At 39.0% G+C, this 7,858-nt stretch overlaps 1 pseudogene; it reads right to left on the bottom strand.

Annotated features, from left to right (window-relative positions):
• Window positions 1–1,540: 1,540 nt before the first annotated feature.
• LOC132041228 (5S ribosomal RNA) lies at window positions 1,541–1,663 on the bottom strand (annotated as a pseudogene).
• Between the last annotated feature and the right edge of the window lie 6,195 nt (window positions 1,664–7,858).

The raw sequence follows: 7,858 nt of genomic DNA, 5'->3' as shown, positions 1-7,858 counted from the left end.
TCTACTAGTTGAAGTCTAGTATTAAATCAAATGCTCATGCATATCCGATCCAAAGCAGGTGCCTCCTTCATTGTCTTTCCACTTCAACCTTTTATGACTAGTAATTTCCTGAGTTAATGCATTAATGGGGAAAGTGGAATTCATTAAGCCCCCTTTTTTTTGGAGTGTCCGATTATACATGGCTCCTTCCACCCTAGTCTTTCTCCATGACTACCTTTTCAATATCCTTGAAATTCTTCTTGCTATGGGCTCCTAATTTCGATTTATGTCTATATTATACCATCAAAAGTTAATATTCCACACCCTTCATTTCCACGACTCGTCCTTTTATTCGCTTAGTCCATTTTTCTGTAATTCTCCTTAACTACTTATTTGCATCGCAGCTATGCGTCATAGTCCTTCCAGCGTTCTGCCACTTGTCCATATTTACAAATATGCTCCATGCATTATTTTATTTCCTTTATAATCAAATTTCTGTACTCCTTATCAAGGTTCTTATCCCATGTTACTAATGTTCTACCCTTTGGCCGGATTTATTATCTTATTATCCTTCCTCCTGTCCTTGGCGATTGTTCGACTTCCTTCAACCAATCTGTTAGTGTACCCTTCTTACTTTCGTCCTCAGGGGTTTGAGTTCCTTTACTCTTAAATGCTCTTCTCCACTTGCCATATTATAGTATTGACCCTGAAGTCCGTAGAATATCCTTTTAGAAATGCAAATCCGCTCTATTCCTAAATCATCCTTTAGGAAGGCTTTTCCATTTCCGAGGTGATCGTGTCAGTATGACGGCACATTTAGCTCTTCGAATGCCCCTCAAGAGCCAGAAACCCCTTAGCATTTTTACAAGATCTGCTTATTCTTTCCCCATTTCACATTCTTATTCATGGTTACTACACTTCAATCCCATTTGTCAGAATCCATTTTTTAGCCCTCTACATTCATCATTTATTCCACACTACCATGCTGCATTCTCTCCATATACTTACCCTCGAGATTCATCCGAATGGTTCTTTGTTGCCATCGTCATCCTGAATTTTTCTCTCGGAAGCTTAACTTAACCCCTTTTTAGCAACATACCTCTGTTGCTTACGCTTCTCCTTTTCTTAGGGCATCCTAATCTTCTTACTCTTGTAAACTCATTTTCTTATTTTCCCTGATGTTATTGCATCAGGATTATCCAACACTAACCTTTAGAGAAAGTAACCTCAACTTGCCCTGTGGCACTTGCCGCTTGAACTTTAATACCCTGTTCAATCAGTGCTTTTAACATATCGCAATGTCGATTATCGGGGCACACATACTGGTTAACGTAACCACAAATAAGGTATCGTGTATATCTTTACTAACACCTTACTTACAAAGTATCCCCAATACTATTTAAACTCGTCCTAGATCCGTAGCTATAATACGTCTTATTTCTCTTTGCCAGGCCAGTCCGTCTTATCTCTCGCAATCATTTAGAGTTTCCAATCGTGAGTTTCACACGCTTCTAATTTCCCTCAGGTTATTCTAATTCCTCATCCTTCTCTTATGTCTGAATTTGTGGGACTTCTTAGCACACTTCCCTGGGGGTCACCCATCCTAGTACTACTCTTGCCCAAGCACGCTTAACTTAGGAGTTCTGATGGGAACCGGTGCGTTAGTGTTGGTATGATCGCATCTGTCTTGCTGCGTGGCGTTTATCACATGACTTAAAACAAGTTGAAGTTCTAGCGAATTCCAATAAAATTCATGTAATGGATCTCCCTCCGGATTGGGAAGGTCCCTTACTCTCCTGACCGAGCAAATGCTGGCTTAACCTTCGGAACTCCCAATAATAATCGTCAATCAACACACACGACAGTCTTTCATTCCTAATTTTAAGATTCCTAGTGGTGGAAAAAGACATCTTAGTCGCAGTTACCTATAGGTACTCTGGTTATCGATTCCTTTAGAACTCCCATTTGTCAACTATTAATGATATCCTGCAATAATTGGGCACACATAAGAAATTTCTATAAAAGACTCATATACCTGTAGCCGGCCTATGTTGCTCTTGGTCTGGAGGGCTGTAAAGTGAAGTATCCTCCTCAGCGTCCTCCCGCCATCTACTGGTCTGGCCCTCCTCATCTGCCCTATCCAAATTCGAGGGGTACAAATATCCTAGCAACTCCTGATTTACCGAAGGCCAAGATAAAGGGCTAGAATACTCGGTAACACTCACAGGCGTGGGTGCCCCTAACATAATGCTCCACCATAGGAGAAGCTGGAGGGGTCAACTCAGGTATAGCCTCAGGAGGCTCCTCCATCGGCGTCTCATACGAACCCTCAGACGAGTCTGTCTCATAGTTATCTTCTGACGAGTCCTCCTCCATAGAAGTCACGAACTCTGGGGGATCGTCTCGATGTCCTCAAAAGGGTCTGTCCGAATAGAATAGCTAAGACTCCTCCTACTCGGTCCTGGGATCTGTGGTCCCGAATCCACCCCGAGGCCTTTCTGGTACCCCCACTGTCTGAAGCCGATCTCTTCATGTCTGTCAAGCTGCGCTTACCTACAGTGAAAGAGGGTCAGAAATGATCTTTCTTAGACTCTGGCTCTATCGCACAATCTAAGATAGAAGGAAAGGTCAATGATTCCTAAATGCCCCATAGCCTCCTGTTTATAAGTGTGGCTTGCTTCGCACCTACAAACAGGACTCTACCAGACACGGTCTGTAGACAACCCTAGGATAAACTGCTCTGATACCACTTTTGTCACGATCCAACCCGATGAGCCGTGACGAGTGCCCGACCACTACTGACCAAGCACTCCTATACTTGTGCCTACTTCTCGTTGATTACCTTGGGCCTATACATAACTCATAATTAAACTAGATCGTATGTCATAAAGTTAACATAGCAACTATAAATCGAACGCTCATAGCCCGTGTGTCTATGTAAAAAATCATACGTGCCAAGGATAACAGTGTAGGCCGACTAGGCCACTACATATGTTGTACCACAAAATAACAGCTGACATAGCTACACTACGCTCCTACTATTTACAACTATCTATAGACCTCTACGGAATATAAACTGTAGAAAAGATAGGACAAGGCCCTATCATACCTATATATCTGTATATCATGATAGTATATCAAAACGGCTGCGGCTCCAGACCCAATGAAGCGCACTGTCTGCTGCTAAGAGGAGGTCCTACTGGTCTGGGTCGTCTGGCTGGCTACTTGATCCTGCGGGCATAAACGCAGTGTCCACAAGAAAGGACGTCAGTACGAACAGTGTACTAAGTATGTAAGGCATGAGTAATATTATAACAAGAGACAAGAAACATAACATGGGATAAAGAGATAACCTGTACATATGATTGTGTTTTATAGGGGATACTATGCATGCTTAGCTTTCTTTAAAAAAAAAACATTTCTCATACTTATATAATGTAATAGTAATCTTTGCGGAATGTGAAGCCCGATCCATAAATAGATTATATTGTCGCGGAATGAACGGCCCGATCCATATATCATATAATAGTGTCGAGGAACGAACAGCCCGATCCATACCCACATATCCCGCGTCCGGGCATCCTGCATCCGGGACGATATCATAACATGCCAACTACTCAGGTGGTTATGTGTATATAACGCCTCGTCGTTTTTCCCATATCCCATATATACATATAGATACATATAAACATATATAACATAAGTAGCATGCATGAGAGCCCAAATAAAGGTTATTACTTTATCGGAGTGACGTAAGGTCGGTAACCTCCGATTATGTTATTGGAACGATCATCATCGTTATATCTCACCTTAAAGGAACAAATATGATAAGGTGAGATCAATAACAATGAATGAGATCAAAGCAATCATGAAATAAGCTCCATAGTCTCCTAATGGAATCAATTCATAAGCTTTGGATTTTCTAGAAATAGGATCATCATCATCATCGTCATCATAAAACATACTTCATCTTGAACATCATAAGAAGCCTTTACGAATGATAAACTTCTAGCTATTAGAGGTAAGAAGGTTATAGAAAATATGTATGGAATCATGCCTTTTGAAAAAAAAGGGACTAGCCTTAACATACCTTTCGGTTTCTTTGGCAATTCAAAGTTTATCCTTCAAAACTCATAAATATACATATAAACCATTCATACAATTGTTAGGCTCAAAGTCATATGCCCATCTCAAATCCTTAATTTAATTCCATTTAGAATCTACCGAAATTCGGGCAGCATCTCTCATGTTTATATGCCTAGCCCGAAATCACAATTCAACAACCAACAACAACAACAACAATACCAGCATCAACAACATCATTACCAACACCATTATGCTCCATAAAACATCTCACACTATGTTTTTCCAAATTCCTCAACTAAACAACTTGTTATACGACTATTTAGTAGTTTTACCTCCGTAAATAAATCGAAACTAACATTAATAAGGAGAGATTCATACCTTACTCCTTCTAGTACTGCAATATCTTTATTTTCCACCATGAATTTGAGCCAAGATTCATCGCTATACGATTTTATAATCGCAACTATACGCTGTCTGGGCCGGAATCTAGGGATTACAGTGGATTTGCCTTAAAATTTCATGTAGCGATGTTGGTGGAGGATTCCAGAAGTTTGGAGAGATTTAGAGGATGTTTTGGAAGAGGAAATAAGGGGGTAACCCCTTTTTATAATGTTTTATGCTCGGGTTGCACCGACCTAAAAATTTCGCATCTCGTTCGCGCTGAGTTGGCCCTTGGTCCTCTGCGCGTTAGTGCAGACCATTTTCCTGCCCTGCTAGCCTGACTTGTAACGCCCATATCTCTTTACTCTGATACAGTATCGATGAGCAATTTGTTGCGTTGAAAACTAGACTTCATGAACTTCACTTTAGGCTTTTCCTTTGCCTCAGAACTCATCATATTCTAAAATATATTCTTCCTCCAACTTGGACAATCAAACATAGTTTCCGCAACTCACTTGCTCTCCAAACCTCTCGCAACTTACTATATAAACTAAGCCTTCATACCTATAGGATCAACGCATACCAACATATATGTCCATGAAGAAAACTCTAAAGTTCATACTTGAAACGACCAGCGCTTACGAATTTCAACGTACAGAACTATGGGGTGTAACATTCTCCAACCCCTTCTTGTAAGTGTGGTTGGGCATTAGAGTTATTTAAACCCTCACGAGCGGCTTCCATGGGTCTATTAGAGAAAGAAGAGGCCATAACTTAATTCCTACATAAGGGAAGATCACATTGCATTAGGGACATGTACATGATGCATATGCACAATACACGCAACAAAACATGTTAAAAAGAAACAAGTATACCAATAAGTCACAACAAAAGTCCTAGAATCACAAACCTAGGCTTTGATACCAAACTTGTAGCATCCCCTTTGGGAGGATACCACTTACAAAATAAAAGCTAATTTCACACTTACAACGTTTAGAAGAAATTTATGCCGAAAGATATTCACAAAAATATTTAATAGCGGAAATAGGCCTATGCGAAAAAGGGTTGAAACTGCGGCATTTTTTCCATTAAACCCTCCGATAAATTTCTTAGATGAAATACAATATCATAGTATCAATTTAAAATGGTAACGCCCTCCTCAAATAGTCAACACATTTAAGAAACTTCGTTTTGAAATTATATTTTCAAATGAACACCACTGCAGGTTCATAAGATACACGAAACTCAAACTTGTGATTATCACAGAAAACTAGTATCTTCCTTTGTACATAATTACGTGGCAAAATGTAAGCCCAGTACATGGCATTACTTGTGTTAAAAGCACACCTAAAAATAGCAAAACAAGTTACCAAGTTCAAGTTACAAGATTATGGACTTGTAGCCGAACAAGCCTCCAAAAATTCATACATATGCGTAGCATATGGATCATGTAAAAGTCCCAGAACTATAAAAAAACCTATATGCATATGCAAAGGTGATCTTCACTAAAGCCCCCAAAAAGTCTACTCCAAATGGCCATCTTCAAATCTCCTCCCGCGCATTACCTATGATAGAAAACAACTATCGCTAAGCATAAAGCTTAGTGGCGTATAAACTTTGGGCTTGGAGCCATTAGATTCTCCAATTCCTTATCCGTCATAGGTATCTTAATAAGATAATGATAAATCAAGTAAACAAGCATATCAAAGTATCAAATATCAAAACCTTAAAGAGTTTCAAAATATCGATATCAATATTTGAAGGCTCAAGTGTCAAGAAAGCTTATAATTCAATTCAAGAGAGTTTGTCAAATAACAAATTTAGCCCATTATGTACGTCATGCCATCACACCAAGCATAATCAATATCCAGATGGACCCAAGCCCCAAATCAAGAAGGGTCGTCACCCAATAATCAAGAGAATCAAGAGCCATGTTGAAAGTGGCTTTTCACTCATACTCGAAAATGGACAAAAGTCCATCATCAAGAGGCATGCCGATATCGGTGAAAAAGTCACCGCAACAAGAAGGACAAAGTCCAACAAGAATGCAAAATGATCAAGCAATTCGTACAAGAGGGCGATTTAGCGAATATTTTGCAATACTTGAGATAATAACCTTATAATGATATAAGATGAAGAGGAAGGAAACAACTCATCAAGATACTTCAAAATTCCAGCAAGTAAAGATATTTCAAATTCAGGTTTATACACAAACCTTGGTGTTTTACCACACAACAAGTTCTATCACAACTCGAGGAGTTCAAATCGTCTACGTCATAGACCAACCAAAGCCCACTTCGTCAAACCATTCCTCTTGGCTTGTACAAGAGCATATATACCTTAAATACACGATCAAATATCTATTCAAGTTCAATGGTTTTAGCACGTCTAAACTAAACATGATATCAGTGAAAATCACCCTAAACTATCAAAACAGATATTCCGGACAGCACTACTGTCTTGTATTGTGGCTCAGTTTCAAAGGGGTAAACGACAAAAATAGACTTTGTGGCCTTAATGAAAGTTGTAGGTATATGTATTGGGGTTTCAAAGAAATTCAAATCACTCCCACAGAAGTTTTGTACTACATGATATGCTCAAAATACTAACGATAGTACATGTAGGGTTTGCAAAGCAATGACACACCGCTTACTGTACTTCATCACCCCTTTTCGAGTAAATACAAGCAAAACTAGGTTTTGGAGCCTGAACAAAAGTTGTAGGCCTATGAAATATCTTTCTAGAATAGCTTGGATCACTTAAAACTAAATTTTTATAAGGAAATATGCTGAAAACACTAACAACTGTCTAGTTCAAAAACGGGTTCTGAACTTACTTCAATCGTGTGGAGTCATTTGTGGCTCAACCAAAAAAAGTCTTGATGATTGATTTAGTGGGAGAATTTGATGAGTGGATAGCGGTTTTGGGATTTTATTCCTTGGAGAAAATGAAATTGGAGGTGGTGGAGAGGATAAGAGCCCTAAAAAGATATTATATACTCCCTAGGATAAGGATGAAAGAAAAAATAATAAAAGAAAAAAAAAAGGTGGCTGCCCACTTTTATATATCTAATCCATTTAATAATTTACTAAGATAATCATAGTAGGAGCAATTTACATAACTACACCATAACACTTCAAACAAGTTTCAAATATCGTCAAATTCACATTCAGGAAGTGCGAAGTAAAATATACCCTTACTATCAAGATATGGTCAGTCGAAAAGTCAAGAGTTAGTTTAAAAAAAACAAATTGGGGTGTTACAATATTTCCCCAAAAGAAGTTACAAAATATGATAAAGCCGACAGGGGCTATAAATAAGAAAGAAAGATCAACAGAAGTGGCCTCCAATAGTAGATGATGAGGCTCTGTCAGGCCGAGCCTTCTTGGCCCTTTGAAGGGCCGTCTGAATC

The sequence above is a fragment of the Lycium ferocissimum genome, chromosome 12 (genome assembly GCF_029784015.1).
Source record: "Lycium ferocissimum isolate CSIRO_LF1 chromosome 12, AGI_CSIRO_Lferr_CH_V1, whole genome shotgun sequence".
NCBI lineage: Eukaryota > Viridiplantae > Streptophyta > Magnoliopsida > Solanales > Solanaceae > Lycium > Lycium ferocissimum.
Note: the sequence above shows the minus strand (reverse complement) of the source record. Positions and strands in the feature narration are given on the sequence as shown.